Genomic DNA, 19,019 nt, shown 5'->3' with positions numbered 1-19,019 from the left:
CCGCAGTGGGGACAGTAGAGAGGAGTTGGCTTCTTCCATCGTTTTCCACTGTGCCTCCCCAGCCAGTTGCCATGGCTACAACTCTGCTGCTCCATGGGAGCAGGCGGGGAAGGGGCAGAAACAGCTGGCAGTTGACTTCAGGCTCCCTTGCCAGGCAGATGTTAAATTCTGCCTCTCTCTCATGGAGTGCTTTAATGCCCTCTCCACGAGGCTCCCCACTCAGCCTCTTTCTCCCGAAGTTCTCTCCAACCTGTGGACGTATCTCAAGTCCAATCTCATTTCTGGTGGTCACCTGGGGCCCCTTCCTCAGCACCAACCTTTAGCTAGTGGGGTCCCTCCACACAGGACCCAAGACATGGAGCCCTCACAGCCTCGCTGCTGTGAGGCCCACCTCTTTCTAGCAGCAATTCCCATGCTTCCTGCACCCCTCAAAAAACTCTGGGAGTGCAGCGGGCCCTAGGGTGGTGGCAACAGCCCAACCAGCACAGCTAGTGAGCCCTCCTCTCACTTTCCAGATTCCCCAGGTAGGACCAGAGCCCAGGCCACCACGCCCCAGCTCTAGGGGTCACATGTTAAGCTCTTGGAATAGCGTCCCCACAGACAATCATCCTCAGTAGGTTTGAGGTGAGGAAGCAGGCACTCACCCTGCCCCCAAGACGGGACTCACAGCCCAGCTTTCTTCAAGGAAATCCTCCTCACAAAATCCTTCTGCCTCCTCTGTTTCTACTTTTTCAGAGTCTCAGTGGAGCCAAGGGGTTTCAAAAGTCTTGGAACAGATGTTGGCATTTCCTTAGAAAATCTCGTAAGGTGACTTGGCATCACGCTTTGGATTTTCACATCTATGATACGTATTAGTACCTCGTGGAAAATTTAGTTTTAAGGCCCTGTTACATTTATATGCAGTGACTCTTTACGTTCATAGGTACAAATAACACTTTTTTCATTTTAAAGATGAGGAAAACTTGCAACTTGCCTGGCGGTCCAATGGTTGAGACTCCATGCGTCCACGGCAGGGGGCGCAGTTTCGATCCCTAGTCGGGGAAATAAGATCCCGCGTGCTGCGTGGCACAACTGGAAAAAAAAAAAAGGTAGGAAAAAAAAAAGGTGAGGAAAACTCATCTCCGCGGACTTAAAGAGGTAAGGCCAAGGTCACCCAACCAGTCAGTGATGGAGCTGGGATTCCAATCAGGTCTGTCTGGGGTCATCTGGGAGGTACATGCCCACTGGCCTTGAGCCCAAGGAAAGAATCTGAAGCCCCAGAGGGAAGTGCTTCTTTCATTTAAGACCCAGGCCCCAAGAGGCTCTGAGCTACTATAGAGCTGACATAGGGCAGCTCCTGTGGCTTGGTCCAGCCTACACTCTCACAGGACACATTCTGGGACCTAGTTGCAGAGAGAGGGATGGGAGGACTGGGTTGTGGGAAGGACCGATAATTCTACTGATCTGGCAACAACCCCATCTAAATGTGACTTTCGACTCAGAGGAGGGTGACAGGAGGGCGCCAGGAGGGCTGACTCACCTAGTCCATCATCCAAGCCAAACACTGTGAGGAAAGGGCTCAGCTCAGCCAAGACTGTAACTGCAGGAGGATGGGGAGTCTGTGCTGGGATCCCAGCCATGCCTTTGCCTCAGCGTTTTCTCGGTGTGTTTGGGCCTCCTTTTCTCCATGACTTCTGTGAGCTTGGGAACAAGGCATGCTGGGACTTCAACAGGTGGTCCAGAACCATCACAGGAAGGTGCTGAGAGGTGAGAGATGTGGGAACTGACTAAGCTGGTCCTTATAGGAGGGGGAAGATATGGCACTGGCCAGATCCCAAGATGGGCTTAGTTTGGTCTCCAGTGAGGTCCAGTCTGGTGGGCGTTTCCAACACAGCAGCTAAGAAACCATGTTGTATCCACAATGGAATGACTATTGAACACCATGGCACAGAACGCCTAATTATACGGAGAGATATTTACAATATATTATTAAGTGAAGACTATGTAGAGCAGGATCCTATCTTTATGAAAGCAGTGTTGTTGCTTGAACAAGTGTTTCTGGAGGACAAGCCTAAAAGGTGCAATCTGAGTTCTTGGCTCTGTTGATCACTGTGGGTCCCGAGATTACACCCCTTCAAATAAGTTTCTTATTTATCCTCAGGCTGACCCAAAGGCTTGAGGTCAGTACAGGGTCCAGCACCTTCCACTTCCTACGGTCAGAGCCACTCACCTCTCTCTCTCCTACAGCCCCTTTCAAGGATTGCTGGCCGGTCTTCTGTACCCTCCAAATATGAAGGGAGCTGTCATACCCCCATGTCATTTCCGCAGACAACTGGGCCACTCATTGGGCACCCATCTGTTGAATGATCCCTTCAGGGATTCCAGGAAACCCCTCTCAATCCTACCCCCAGTTTCTGATGGGGGCTGCATCCCTGAGGCCAGAATGTGTTTTGGGCACTTTCTCAATGAAGAACACACATGTGCGCGTGCACGCACACACACACGTTTAATCTAGGACAATCTACCTTGAAACAAAAACACAAACACACATATAAATGTTTTGTTTTTTATATGCAACAGGCTGATAATAGGTATATTGTCCTGCCTCTAGGATTGAGCTAAATTCATACATAGGTCTGAAACATTTCTCCAAGGAAACAGTCTGCAGAGATGCAAATCTGCTGTTCCACTACAAAGATGATCTTTCAATATGTTGTGCAAGACAGCCTGGCTTCTCCAGGTCACAGTGTCTCAAACCTCTGCGTGCCAGAAGAGGGTCTTTGAATGACTTGCACAACTAAAGACCTATAGGGAGATTGCTCAGGACAAGAGGGTGAGGTCACACAGCTATCTCCTTACACTGAGAACTGTTCTTCTTGCAGCTCCAAAATTAAAAGGTGTAGATTCTATTGGGTTGGTTTGTTCTTATTCTTTCAATCAGAAGGAAGGACTGGCTTCTTCTGTTATGTATTTATGCCTATATATGTATGCTTAGAGAAAATTCTAGAAGGAAATACAACAAAATATTAGAAGTGGTTATGGCAAGGGCTTGGAATTGTTCTTATTTTCTTTTATTGTTACCTGTGTTTTCCATAATAAATGTTCCTTCTCTACTTTGCCAAATAAGTCAAAGCCATTTTCTTTCTTTCTTTTTTTTTGCGGTACGCTGGCCTCTCACTGTTGTGGCCTCTCCCGTTGCGGAGCACAGGCTCCAGACGCGCAGCCTCAGCGGCCATGGCCCACGGGCCACGGGCCCAGCCGCTCCGCAGCATGTGGGATCTTCCCGGACCAGGGCACGAACCCGCATCCCCTGCATCAGCAGGCGGACTCAACCACTGAGCCACCTGGGAAGCCCAAAGCCATTTTCTTGAACTGCCTCAAAATTCTGTTGCCTTCTCTCTACCCCTCCCTTATGTCTATACCCACCTCTGTGTCCACATTCATCCTTCTCTCCTTCCCTCGAAAACTAGAGACCAAGGCAGACTTTCCTTCTGTGTCCTTACTGCTTCTCACTATGTTGTTACTATGCCTAATATGTAAGACTGATCTATTAATACATTACAGACGTGTTGTCAGTAGTCATACCCCTAATAAATAAGAACTCAATAAATAATAATGATGATCATTGTTTTGACTCTTGGTATCTCAGTTTACCTCATCTGTAAAATGGGGTACAGTACCTACCTCATAGATTTGTTTTAAGGATTAAATGAGTTAAATATATGTTAAGCACTTAGAAGAGCACCTGTACATAGTAGGTGCTCTGTAAGTGTTTGCTAGTCTTGGTGTTACTAGTACTAATTAGCATTGTTAGTATTAGTATTAGTATTAGTGCATTCATCCATTTCTGCCAAAACCTTGACTCAGTAGTTATCTCCCTCTCTCTCCCATATTTAAGCCTCTTTCTGTCTTCAAATTCCTTCCCTTAGTTTATTCAGAGTCAACTATGTCCCACCCCGCAAATTCATCCTGTGATATTACTGACCTATCTCTGTCCACCCTTCAAGTCCAGGCATCTGGGAAAAGAGGGTTTGGAGATTCACTCTTCCACTTGTGCTCACGTTCAGCTCACCATCGCTCATGACACAATGCAATCTGCTTCCCCCTCACCTCTCCAATGAAACTCCTCCAGCGAAGACCACAAGTAGCCTTCCTTTGCCAAACTCAAAGGACACTATTCAGTTTTTATCTTTCTGGACCTTTCTTCCTTGTCTGACCTCACCGAACTGCACTCTTTCCTGAAACTGTTTTTCTTGGCGCCCCTGTTCTCCTCCTTCTCTGGACTCGGCCTCCTTACCTGGGTTCTTTCTCTTCCCTCAGTCCTTAAATGCTGTTGCTCCCCAGGGTCCATCTGCAGCCACCCGCCTCCCCAGGGAAGCTCGTCACTGCCTCACTACTCATCTCCTTCTCCTGGAATAACCAACTCTGCACTTCTAGCTCTGGTGTCTCCCCTAAGCTGTAGACCCATATATCCTAGTACACACTGGATACTTACACCTGGAGGTCTCACATCACTGTCTGAAATTATACTCATCATCTCCTTAAACCTATGTGCCCTTCAGGGTTCCTATCTAAACAGATAAAATGTCAGGTGGTGACTCCACCACCACTATCCCCCAGTGAGAGGCTCAGGAAACCTGCTAGGCTTCCCTCTAATCATGCGTCCACCAGCACAGCTCATTTCTCTAGCTTTCTCAAGCCTGTCTACATCTCTCCACAGTCCATGTCAGAGAGCGGCAGTGAAAGCCTCAGTCTCTCTCTCCATCCTCCTCCTAACCTTCCTCTTTCCGCATTCCCCTCTTTCTCTATTTACTTATTCAGTCAGTCAGTCAGTCAGTCAACAAGCACGGGTTGGAATATCTACACTATGCCAGGCTCTAGGAATATGGAAAGGAAAAAGACCACACCCCTGAGGGAGCTCAGGATTTAGTGGGAGAGGCCACCATCAACCCCAGTGTCACGAAATATGGACACACAGGGAGCTTAGGAGTCCTTCTGTCTGAACTGACGGTTATACAGTTCTGGATTATGATGATTTTTACTACAATCTTTCAAAGAAGTAAAGACACTTAACATCTAAGTATCCAACACCCAGCTCTATGGGATTCTGATATTTGTCTTTCCCCTGTGTGTTTATACTGCATACTATATGTACGTAACTATATATAATATCCATGTTTTCAAATTTCATGCAAAATGTATCACACTCTATATGTCATTTCACAAAGTGATTTTTTTCTCAACATTATGTTTTTGAGATTTATCCATATTTATATATGTATATTTTCACTGCTTTGTAGTATTCCATATATTTATTCATTCTCTCATTGGTGGATATGTAGATGATTTCCAGTTTTTCCCTATTATGAGCAATGTTATAGTGGATTCTTATACATGTACTGTTTCCTAGTGCATATGTGAGGATTTCTCTAGAAGTCAGTTGCAGAACTGAAGGACATGCACGTCTGAAGTTTATCAGACGTTGCCAAATTGCTCTTTAAAGTGGTTGTATCAATTTATTTTCCCACTAGCTGCCTATGAGGGTTTCTGTTTATCTACTCTACATCCTTGTAAATACTTGGTAGTATCCCTTTTTAATTACTTCACCAGTCTGATGGGAGTGAAATGTTATCCCATGTAGTTTAAATTTTTATTTCCTTGATTATTAATGAAGTAGCCCATTCAGATTTCTTTTTCTCTTAATTGCCCTTTCATACTTTATGCATATTTTTCTATTCTATTTTTTATCTCTTTCCTATTTCATTTGTAGAAATTTTTTTACAAATTGTAGATACTAATCTTTTGTCAGTTCTCTGAGTAGCAAATACCTTCCCCTAGTCTGAGTCTTATCTTCAAGTTTCTTTAAGATGTCTTTTTTGAACAGAAGTAGTTCATTTAAAACAGGTAAGGGCTTCCCTGGTGGCGCAGTGGTTGAGAGTCCGCCTGCCGATGCAGGGGACGAGGGTTCGTGCCCCGGTCTGGGAAGATCCCACACACCGCAGAGCGGCTGGGCCCGTGAGCCATGGCCGCTGAGCCTGAGCATCCGGAGCCTGTGCTCCACAATGAGAGAGGCCACAACAGTGAGAGGCCCGCGTACCACAAAAAAAAAAAAAGTAAGACATCATTCATTCCTTTTGTGATCTATTTTTCTGTCCTGTTTAAGAAATCATTACCTGCCCAAAAGTCATCTCTCCTTATTTATTCTAAAAGCTTTAAAGATTCGTTTTTTAGTTCTTTATTTTGGAGTATGGAACTAGGAGCCTAATTTGATATTCTTCCATGTGGATAACCAATTTTCCAAGCATCATTTATTTTTAAAAGTAATTTCTTTCCCCTACTGATTTGAAATATCAGCTGTTGTATATCTTTTCCATATGTGTGTGGGTCTCTTCCTGGGCTCTCTGTTCTGCCTCACCACCCCACTCTCTAATTACTATTCCTTTACGATACCACTAAGTCTTCTTATCTAATAGGTTAAGTCTTCCTTCCATCCCACCTCCTCATGTTCTTTTCCAAAATTATCTAGCTCTTGCTCTTCCATGTGAATTTTAAGATCACTTAGTCAAATTCCATCAAAAAAACACTTCATTGGAATTTTGATTGAAATTTAATTAAATTTATAGATTGTTTGAGAGAAATTGGCATGAACATTGAGTCTTCTGATCCATGAACATATGTCTCTTCATTTATTTTCAGATCATTTTTGGCTTCTTCCCACAATATTTTGTCATTCTTTTCCATAAAAAACTTTCCTATCTTCTGTTAGATTAATCACTGAGCACTTCACAACTTCATCTTGTCATTATGAATGAGATCTTTGTTTTTTCTATTACATTTTCTAACTGGTCATGATTGATGAGTAGGAAGACTAGTAATATGGGGGGAATTCCCTGGCAGTCCAGTGGTTAGGACTTGGCGCCTTCAATTCCTGGTCGGGAAACTATGATTCCACAAGCCATGTGGCATGGCTGAGGGGGTGAAAAAGAAAGTCAAGACTAGTAATTTTTCTATGTTGACCTTGTGTCAAGCAATATAGCTGAATTAATTTAATACTTTAATAGTTTATCTGTAAATTCTTTTGAATCATCTATGTAGACAATTGTATTCTGCAAAAGAGAACACTTGCATTTCTTCCTTTCCAATTCTTCTACCTCTTCTTTTTTCCCTTGGGTGGTTGCATGGGCAAGGTTCTCCAATGTGAAAAAGAAGTGACGATAGTAAGCATCCTTGTCTTACTCCCGAGTTTAAAAGAAATGCTTCTGAAATTGTGCTATGTGAGTATGCTTGCTGCTGATTATTGATGGATAACTTTGCCATGTTCAAAAAGCTTCTTTCTAAGCCCAGTCTGGTAAGTTTTATGCTGAATAGATTTAAAATTTCATCAAACGCTTTCTGTGCATCTGTTAAGATGAACATATATTTTCTCCTTTAAGTTTTTGATATAGTGAGTCACATTAATAAATTTTCCTAAGTGAAATATTCTTGAATTCTGGGATAAACTTTAATTATACACCACTTAATTCATTTTGCTAGTATTTAATTTCTAACATTTGCATCTAGATGCTCAAGTGAGTGTATCAGTTCTCCATTGCAATAATAACAATTGTCCCAAACTCACCGATTAAAACAACAATAAACATTTATTACATCTCGGTTCCGTGTGTCAGGAATATGGGAGCAATGTAGCTGGGTGGTTCTGTCTTGTGGTCTCTCATGAGTTGCAGTTAAGACATTGGCCAATGCTACAGCCATCTGTAGGCTTGACTATGGCTGGAAGAAACATTTCTAAGATGACCCACTCACATGACTGGCAAACTGGTGCTGGCTGGCTATTGGCAGAAGGCTCAGTTCCTCATCACGTGGCTCTCCTCAGGGACGCTTGAGTGTGTCTATGACATGGCAGCTGGCTTCCTCTAGAGCGACCTATCCAAAGAGTAAGGCAGAGAAGCTCTAGTGACTTTTATGGATTAGCCTCCAAAGTCATATACTGTCACTCCTGCAGCACTCTAGTGGACACACAGACAAGCCACGATTCAATGTGGAAATTTACACAAGGATTCAGTGTGGGAATCTACACAAGGATGTGAATATCAGGAGATGAGGGTCCTTGGGGGCCATCTTAGAGGATGGCTACCAGTGAGATTGGTTTATAATTTTCTTTTCTTGAACTGACCTTGTTTGGTTTGTATCAAGAATATACCAGCCTCAAAAACTAATTTCCCTGGGCTTCCCTGGTGGCGCAGTGGTTGAGAGTCCCCCTGCCGATTCAGGGGACGTGGGCTCGTGCCCCGGTCCGGGAAGATCCCACATGCCACGGAGCAGCTGGGCCCGTGAGCCATGGCCGCTGAGCCTGCGCATCCAGAGCCTGTGCTCTGCAACGGGAGAGGCCACAACAGTGAGAGGCCTGCATACTGAAAAAAAAAAAAAAAAAAAATTAATTTCCCTCGTTCAATTCTCTGAAGCAGTTCTTTGAAGGTTCAATAAAACTCATGTCTTTTGAAGACAGAGATGTTTGATAAGTTGTACGATTATTATTGGTTAATTCAAACTTTCTATATATTCTTGCGTTAAGTCTGACTATTCATATTTTTTAGAAAAGTAGCCATTTTCTCTGTTTTCAATTTCATTGACTTGAGTTGTTCTATCATCCTCTTACTATTTTTTAAATTTTCTGGGACTTCCCTGGTGACACAGTGGTTAAGAATCCACCTGCCAATGCAGGGGACACAGGTTTGAGCCCTAGTCCGGGAAGATCCCACATGCCACAGAGCAACTAAGCCCGTGAGCCACAACTACTGAGCCTGCATGCCACAACTACTAAAGCCCAAGCGCCTAGAGCCCGTGCTCTGCAACAAGAGAAGCCACCACAATGAAGAGTAGTCCCGCTTGCTGCAACTAGAGAAAGCTCACGCGCAGCAGTGAAGACACAACTCAGCCTAAATAAATAAATAATTAATTAAAAATAAGTAATAAATAAAATGTCTACTTCATTTCTAGCTATGCCTATTTTTTGTTTCTAATATTGTTCATTTATGACTTTTTCCTTGATGAGTCTTGCTAAAAGTTTGTTTGTTTTGTTTTTTCACGGAACTGCTTTTGTGTTTTGTTTCTTTGTGTTCTACTTTGTTAACTTCCATTATTTTTACTATTCTCCTCCCCTACTTTCCTTGGGTACTCTGTTTTACTTTTCCTAGCTCCTTGTACTGAGTGCTTAATTTTAAATCTGTCTTGTTTGTAATAAATGCCTGAAAAATTAGAATTGTTTTGGCTTCATCCTACAAATTTTATTATGTAGTATTTTCGTTATCATTCAGTTCTAAATACTTGGTAATTTCCATTGTGATAACTTCTTTAACTTGCTTTAGAAGTGACTCCTTACAGTTCTAAACATGGGGGAGATTTAATGTTATTTCTATTGTTAATTTACAATTTACTTGTTTTGTAGTTGGAGAACACAATTTTCATGATGTTGACTGACATCATTTTTCACCTGGTATGCAGTTAATATTTCACAATTGCTCCATGTGTTTACATCCTTTTGTTCATTCTAAGTCTCAGAAATCCAATTCATGGGCCCATGAGAAAATGGTCCAGCCAGACAGTCCTACAGTGAAACCCACCTTGGACAAACCCCACCCGTGTACACAGAGCTGACAGTCAGCTTTTTATGCTTTATCCTAAATATTAACAAGCAAATATCATCAAACATTTGAACTTCCTGTGTGAAGAAACAAAAATAAACAAGTAAATAAAAAAGAATTTTGAGGAGACAAAGACAATTTGAGAACAGGAAAAAAGCTGCTTTAAAAATCTATAATTAATATCATCAGAGAGATAAGCAGAAACATGTGGATAATAAAAACACGAGAAAAGAAATGAAAATTTTAGAAGCAGGTTTAGAAATAAAGCTAAGGAATCTGAAGGTGAGAAAGTGAGAGAGCAAGAGAGATTAAAAATAGAAGAGAAAAAGTAAGACCTTTAAATGATCAATCCAGAAGGTCCAACACCCAAATAATAAAAAATCTACAAAAAGTAAATGGAGAGAGAAAAGATCAAAAAAATAATTTAAGAGGATCATTTGTAGAGATGTGGATGGACCCGAAGACTGTCATTCAGAGTGAAGCAAGTCAGAAAGAGAAAAACAAATATTGTATATTAACACATATATGTGGAATCTAGAAAAATGGTATAGATGATCTTATTTGCAAAACAGAAATAGAGACACAAACATAGAGAACAAAGGTATGGATACCACAGGGGAAAGGGGAACTGGGAGATTGGGATTGACATAAATACACTATTGATACTATGTATAAAATAGACAACTAATGAGAACCTACTGTATAGCACAGGGAACTCCACTCAGTGCTCTGTGGTGACCTAAATGGGAAGGAAATCCAAAAAAGTTATATGTACACATATAGCTGATTCACTTTGCTGTAAAGCAGAAACTAACACAACATTGTAAAGCAACTATACTCCAATAAAAATTAATTTTTAAAAAATAATAATTTAAGAAAAACTTCTAAGAAGAAAGGACATGAGTTTCTAGAGTAAGAGAGTCTCCACCTTCTCAGGACAATTAATTTTGAAAAGATCCCACCAAACATATAATCATTAAATAGCAGAACAATAAGGATAAAAGAAAGGGCCTAAAATTTTTCCAGGAGAAGAAAGAGTCCTTATATAGGATCTGGAATCAAAATATCAATGGACTTCTAAACAGTAACACCGGAAGCTAAAAGGTAATAGAGCAGTGTCTTCAAATTCTGAGAAAATTATTTCTGACCAAGAATTACATGTTCAGCCTAACCATCACTCAAATGTGATGGTGGAAGTGACATTTTCAGAGATGAAAGTGCTCAAAAAAATGTGCCTAAGTCTTACACACTCTTGTGTAGGAAGCCACTGAAGAATATACTCCATAAAAATGAGGGAATACATCAAGAAAGAGGAAGACACAAGACACAAGGTGTAGGCAAAGGGAATCCCCATGGTGACAGAGAAGGGACGTCCCAGGAAGACAGCTGGACAACAGGCCTAGGCACAGCCACCTGCAACAGAAACAGGAGGACAGACGGTTCTAGGAGGAAATGTCCCCAAGGAAAACATGAAATTAATAGATTACCTAAAATGTTAAAAAAAAAATAGATTGCCTAACATGTTCAGACATATTGAGAGATGAGTCACTCATAGGAATAGAAATCTAATCAAACAAAACAGATCATTATTATCACCAAGGGAAAAAAAGTGATAAAAGAAAGGAAATGTAATCATATCACAATACAAAGTTTAGCTGTGAATAGTACTGATATAGTAATACTAATATGAGCATTGAATAACTAGAAAATATGATGTAATTACTTTGAAAGGGAAGGGGTGGAGAATTTGGGAAGGAGAAAAATAATATCTTTCATAATAGAAAATCAATATATAATACCTAATGAAAAATAAGAAAAATATAAACAAGGTATATAGAAACATAGATGCAAAAACAACAAAACACTAGCTAAAGGGAGTTGAAAGTGTTTGCCTTTAGGGGTTGGGAACTGGGATGGGGTAAGAAGGGACAAGGGGCTGCAATTTTTCGTTAGAAGTTATCCACGTGTACCTTGGAGATATTGTGGGTTTGGTTCCAGGCTACCATAGTAATGCGAGTATTGCAATAAAGCAATAAATATTGCTTTAAATTTTGCAATAAAATATTGTAATAAATTTTGCAATAAATAAGTAAATATTGCAATAAATTTTTTGGTTTCCCAGTAAATATAAAAGTTATGCATGGGGGCTTCCCTGGTGGCGCAGTGGTTGAGGGTCCGCCTGCCGATGCAGGGGACGCGGGTTCGTGCCCCGGTCCGGGAAGATCCCACATGCCGCAGAGCAGCTGGGCCCGTGAGCCATGGCCACTGAGGCTGCGCGTCCGGAGCCTGTGCTCCGCAACGGGAGAGGCCACAACAGTGAGAGGTCCGCACACCAAAAAAAAAAAAAAATGTTGTGCTTACAGGGACTCCCCTGGCAGTCCAGTGGTAGAGACTTCTTCCAATGAAGGACGTGCGGGTTCGATCCCTGGTCAGGGAGCTAAGATCCCACATGCCTCGTGGCCAAAAAACCAGAACATAAAACAAGCAATATTGTAACAAATTCAGTAACGACTTTAAAAATGGTCCATATCAAAAAATCTTTTTAAAAAATTCTTCTTACACTATACTGTAGTCTATTAAATACACAGTAGCATTATGTCTAAAAAACCATGTGCATAACATAATTTAAAAATAATTTATTGCTAAAAAATGCTAATTATCATCTGAGCCTTCAACGAGTTGTAAATTTTTGAAACAGTAACATCAAGGATCACTGATCAGGGCTTCCCTGGTGGCGCAATGGTTGGGAATCCGCCTGCCGATGCAGGGGACACGGGTTTGTGCCGCGATCCGGGAGGATCCCACATGCCGCGGAGCAGCTGGGCCCGTGGGCCATGGCCACTGAGCCTGCGCTTCCGGAGCCTGTGCTCCGCAACGAGAGAGGCTGCGGAAGTGAGAGGCCCACGTACCGCAAAAAAAAAAAAAAAAAAAGATCACTGATCACAGATCACCATAATAACCATAATAATAATGAAAAAACTTAAAATACTGCTAGAATAAACAAAATGTGACACAGACATGAAATGAGCAAATACTGTTGGGAAAATGGTGCTGATAGACTTGCTCAATGCAGGATTGCCATAAATCTTCGATTTGTAAAAAACACAACATCTGCGAAGCACAATAAGGCAAAATGCAATAAAATGAGGTACGCCTGTATTAATTATCTATTGTTGTATAACAAATCACCCAAAACTAATCAACTTAAAATAACAATAAACATTTGTTATCTCATTTAGTATCTGTGTGTCAGAAATTCAGGAGTGTATCTAGGTGGTTCTGGCTGAGAACCTCTCATAAGATCACGGTCAAGATCCCAGCCAGGGCCATAATCATCTGAAAGCTTGACTGAGGCTGGATGACTCCTTTCCAAAGTGGTCCACTGACATTCCTGGCATTTAGTGCTGGTTGTTAGCATAAGGCCTCAGTTCCTTGCCACATAGACATTTCCTTGGGGCTGCTTGAGTGTCCTTCCCACATGGCAGTTTCCTTCCCCCAGAGCAAGTGAGCTTAGAGAAAACCAGGTGGAAGCTGCAATGTCTTTCATCACTTAAACCGAGATATCACACACCATTATGTTCTACAATATCCTTCTGGTTACACAAGTCAGCTCTATTCAGTGTGGGAGGGTAGAACACAAGGGCATGGCTAGGAGGCATGGATCATTGGGGACCATCCTTAGAATCTTTGAGAATTTTTAAATTTTTAAATATGTATATTTAAAAATAAGTATATGTATAACTTTAACAAAAATAAGAATTTTTAAAATTTTGTTTATAGTCAATGCTCATTTAGATTTATCAACATATCTTTATCACTTTCTGTGGTTAACACTGTTTCTTGTACCCTTCCCTTTCTTTCTAGGGAGCCATGGCCGCTGAGTCTGCGTGGTTCATTTTTTCTTCTTGAAGTACATCCTATAATAATTCTTTCAATGTGGGTATGTATGGAAATGTCCCTTTTTCCTTTAATTTTAACTATAAGTTAGCTGGGCATAAAAGTCCAGTTGGCACTTTGAAGCTAATACTCCAACATCTCTGGCCTTCGTTTTTGCTGAGGCCAGAAGTTCCTTTATAAGTAATCTTTTTTTCAGGTCTACAGTAAGGTCTTTTTCTCTTTGCATTTGTTTGTCTGCAATTTCCCCCAAAATATTCTCTGCTACTACTTCCTCATGTGTTACTTCACTGTGGTTCCATTCACTTTCTTCTTCCAAAACTCCTGTTGGACATACATTGTCCTTCATACAATCTATCCATCACGTCTCATAACTGCTCTTACATTTTTTAATCTTTGTCCGCGTGTACTGTATTGGTGTTAATTCCTAAGTAATGTCTTCTAACTCACTAACTCTCTCTTCATATCTAGTCTACATTTATTCTGTCTACTATGTTTTTTAATGATCAGTGTTTTCATTTCCAAGATCTCTAATTGATTCTTTTTGTATCTCCTCGTTCTCATTTCATTTCTATCTGCCTCCATTCATTTCTTGTTAATGTTAAGCTTTCATTTGCTTTTTTAGGCATCCTAAACACTAGTTTTAATTCTTTATAAGATTTTCTTTTTTTTTTTTTTTTTTTTTTTTTCTTTTTGCGGTATGCAGGCCTCTCACTGTTGTGGCCTCTCCCGTTGCGGAGCACAGGCTCCGGATGCGCAGGCCCAGCGGCCATGGCTCACGGGCCCAGCCGCTCCGCGGCATGTGGGATCCTCCCAGACCGGGGCACGAACCCGTATCCCCTGCATCGGCAGGCGGACTCTCAACCACTTGCGCCACCAGGGAGGCCCAAGATTTTCACAAAATTAAATTAATCTGGAATGAATTCAAATTCCAAATGTTGATTCTGTTGACTGTTTTTCTTACCATTAAGTTTTTTTCCTTGTATTTTGGTTTGAACCTCAGTGAGCTGGAGAATTTTTGAATTTTGTTTTTATATCTATATTTCACACTGTCTCTGTCCTGAGCTGGGACTCCAGGCCCAGCTGAAAACCAGGTCCTAGAATAGCACTTTAGGGCTCCCACTCTGCTGTGGTATGAGGACATCACACACCCAGGCATGTAGCCAGAGGGTGGCTTGGCTCAGTTCCTAGTCAAGAGTCTGTCTTCATCTTCCCACATTTCAAGCCCCAGGCTGTACATGGACAGCTGGCTTTTTTTTTTCCCTTGCCTCTTTTCATAAGCAGAGAGAGCCTCACCTCACCCCTGGCTTCAAGGAGCCTGGCTGTTGTCCCCTGTCTCACACAGAACTTGTAACCAGGAGCTAGACCTCTGGCAGCTACTGCTTCTTCTAGACCCCGAGGCTACCAGGCCCTCAGCCCCACTCATCACACTGCACTTCTGATCTGCTTCTCGTACACAAAGATATCTATCTTGGTTTAGGGCCCAACTATGTCCTTTTGTTTATCATTTTTTTCTATTTTATTTATTATTGCTCTCTATTTGGAACAGAGGCCGTAGGCCACAGAATGAACTCACTATGCCATCTTGGCTGGAAGTTGGGAACAGAATTGTGTGGTTGCCATACCTATAGAGAAGTCCTGTGTTTCCTTTTATTAAATGTAAAAGAGGAAAGATCATTTTATAAAAATTCAGTAGGCTTTTATACATGGGCTTTGCTATGAGTGCTATCTGTGGTTCTGACAGAACATGTTCCTTCCTCAGGATAAAGGAGGTAGAGTTCGCGTGTCCCCAAGTTACTCACAAGCCCACTTACCCCACACACACTCTGTGAGTTGTTCTTTGACAGGGGAGGCCCCAGGACACAGACGAGGCCTCAGCAGCATCCATTCCTCTCGCCTCAGAGCAGAACAGGGCCTGCCTGAGCATACCAGCAGGGAGTGGCCCTGGGACCCCAGTGGCCACAAGAAGAAGCTGCGGCACCCACAGCCAAGGAAATGCCCACCGGATTAAGATTTTCCATGCACGTCCAATCCCAGCTGACCTGGGGCCTGTGGAGATGGCACAGGCAGCCTGAAGGTCTCACTTACACAGGTCCCAAGGTGGAATTCTCTCTACTGTCTCTCCTGCTCTACCAGAACCTAGCCCACCCAACTTGGGCCAGTTCTGTGAAGGCAGCTACTTCCTGCCTGGCGCTTCTGAGCGTCAGAACCTTGATTCTAGGGACCACTTGGTCCAGAGAGCTATTTGAATGGGTTCCTTAACACACAAATGTCCAGAGGATCCCCACCCCCATCGAAGCCACCCAGAGGATTGTGGAAAGGCAGTCTGTGTACAGGTCCAACATGGGTTTGGGGATTAGATAGACCTGAGTCTGAATCCCACCTCTGTCACTCACTAGCTGTGTGTCTCTGGGCAAGTTACTTAACCTCTCTGTGCCTCTGCTTCTTCATCTATGAATAAGGGTAGTACTTTCTTATTTTAATGGGCTGCTGTGAGGATAGAAGCAGATAATCAGATAACTCCATCTCCCATATACGTGACCCCTATTTTGGATGTGCCTAGGCTCTTATAGCCCCTTCCTATCCTATTCCTGGGACCTATAAGCTTCAATCAGCCTCTTCTTGGCCTTGGGTAGCTGTGATGGGATTTTTTTGAGGAGGGACCCAGGCCCAGATGGAGTCCATACAGTAGAGGCCCCACATGAGGGCCAAAGTCCTCCAGACTAAGCTGTCCCTGAGAATCACAAATTCACAAACATACCCTCTGACTGCTGGTGCCTGGGTGGCTCCTGTTTAACTATTTCCCACCCAGTGGCCTGCAGACCATACTCTCAGAACACACGCCTGCCAGAGGTACGATTCAAGCGCAGCCAAGCTGGGCTTTCAGCTGGTCAGTCAGTGAATTATTAGGCACCTGCTCTTTGCTCACACCGGGGTTCTAAGGGAAAGGTGATCTCTGCCCTCAAGGCGTTCACAGCAGGGTGGGAAGGCTGACTGCAGACCCTCTCTGCAGGACTCTTTCAGGACTGCTGTAAAGAGAGGTGCAGTGCACAGGAGAGGTGCAGTGCACAGGAGAAGCACAGATCAGGGTCAGCCTGGGATTATCAAGGCCACTTCCCAGAGGAGAGGTTGATGGCTGGGCGCTTGAATGTGGAGTTAGAATGTACTGAGGACAAACTTCATCAATTCGTTGAACACTTTTTTTTCTAACATCTGCCGCCCTCTCCTCCAGCATCTGTCCTGCGCACTGGGGATTCCATAATGCTAAAGAGAACAGCAGTCGCGGCTGTCCAGGTCTTGGCCTGGCACTCACAGCTAGGCTGTGGTGCTCTCCTGTGGAATATAAACAATTCCACAGAACATCAACCTCAGACAAGGCCACTCTGTGACCGTGATGGATCTAGATAGAAACAAGCCCAAGCTCCATAAGTCCTTTCTGACACCCCACACTGAGACCTCGCGGCTCCCCATGGTATGCGTTCTCCTCCACTGCAACAAGCAATAAACCCAACTGGCTCCACTGCAGGTGAGTTCCTGGTGGTCTCTGGGTGGAGAGTGTTACAGTGATGACCAAGAGGTAGGATTTGAGTGGAGACAATTAAATTATGGGCAAGCCACTTTTGGAGACATGGGGGAGGAATGTTCCAGGCAGATAGAATAGCCAGTGCAAATGCTCTGAGGCGAGATGCCAGGCATGTTTGAAAAATAGCAAGTAGGCCAACCTAGCTGGAGTAGAAAAGTCAGAGTAGGTATTCCAGGCAGAGGGAATAAACTGTACAAAACTTCACGTAAAAGAAAGTAGGCCCTTGCCTGGCAAGCGTGGGTAGTTCTCTGTGGTTGAACAGGAAAATCAATGTGTCTTTGGTGGGCTGCACCCTCAGGCCTACAAGCCCAGTGCTTACCCAGCTTCAAGACCAAAGAAAGAGCCCAGAATCAGAGACAGAGACATCAGTGGTCTAATGGATGGGGGAGCTTACATGTCTGAAGCAAGGTCCTGGAGAGACACCCCACCGTGTGCAGCAGACAGCAGGCAGGACAGTTTTAGGTATTTTTTGGCTCAGTTTCTAAATAGCTAATTCAGTTTAAACAAATAACAGGAATAGACAATAATACATATCATTCACTCATATGCACATGCCTCACTTTCAGAGGAACATGAATCAGCATTCAAGTTAACCTTCGCCTCCGCTGTTAGCTCAGCCTCTGTGGCCTTTCTTAATATAAAAAACAATGGCCAGGGACTTCCCTGGTGGCGTAGTGGTTGAGAATCTGCCTTGCCAATGCAAGGGACACAGGTTTGATCCCTGGTCCGGGAAGATCCCACATGCCGCAGAGCAACTAAGCTCGTGCGCCACAACTACTGAGCCTGCTCTCTAGAGCCCGTGAACCACAACTACTGAGCCTGCATGGCTAGAGCCTGTGCTCCACAGCAAGAGAAGCCACCTCAATAAGAAGCCCGCACACTGCAACAAAGACCCAATGCAGCCAAAAAATAAATTTAAAAAAAAATCACAGAAAAAACAATGGCCAGGCACAGCTGGGGCCACCACCTTATTGTCTAACTTCTTTTTCCCACAGTAATGACAGCCAATATCTCCACAACAGCCTTAGGGATGTCTATGAGTTCTCCATACTCTCTAGGCGGCCTCCATTCATCAAGGACAGCCACCACAGGGATTACCACATACCAGTGGACAGCCACCCAAGGATTACCCCTGCAACTTTCAGGATCACCCCAGGAACTTTTGAAACCGAGTCTCCGTAAAACTAAGTTCCTCTGACGAGTTTATGATTAACCACTGTATCCAAAATGATATTCTCTGTCTTGTCCAACACCTGTTCTCATCAGGATTAAGGAGTATCAAAGTAAAGGGGGGATTGAAACCAAGCAGGACCCTGTGGGGCCCTCCTGGGCACGAAAGCCTTTCCAAGTCCCCTGTTTCTTATTTGCAGGGAGGGGGGATGGGAGACTTCAGCCTCCTAGACCTTCCTGAATACCAAAGAGCAGATTCAAACAGTTGCTAATCAGGGAAGTAAGGAATGCAGAAACAAAGGTGGAGCAATCAAGAAACTCTAGGACAGGACTTCCCTGGTGGTGCAGTGGTTAAGAATCCACCTGCCAATACAGGGGACATGGGTTCGAGCCCTGGTCCGGGAAGATCCCACATGCCACTAAGCAACTAAGCCCGTGCACCACAACTACTGAGCCTGCGTTCTAGAGCCTGCGAGCCACAACTACTGAGCCCGCATGCCACAACTACTGAAGCCCCTGTGCCTACAGCCCGTGCTCTGCAACAAGAGAAGTCACCCTAATGAGAAGCCCACGCACCACAATGAGGAGTAGCCCCTGCTCACCACAACTAGAGAAAGCCCACAGGCAGCAACAAAGACCCAGCGCAGCCAAAATAAATAAAATAAAATAAGTAAAAAAAAAAAAAAAAAACTCTAGGGCAGTGATTAATTCAGGGTCCTTGTTACTCCTCAAGGAATATACAGAACAATATC

The sequence above is a fragment of the Mesoplodon densirostris genome, chromosome 5 (assembly GCF_025265405.1).
Source record: "Mesoplodon densirostris isolate mMesDen1 chromosome 5, mMesDen1 primary haplotype, whole genome shotgun sequence".
NCBI lineage: Eukaryota > Metazoa > Chordata > Mammalia > Artiodactyla > Ziphiidae > Mesoplodon > Mesoplodon densirostris.
This window is presented reverse-complemented; position numbering follows the sequence as displayed.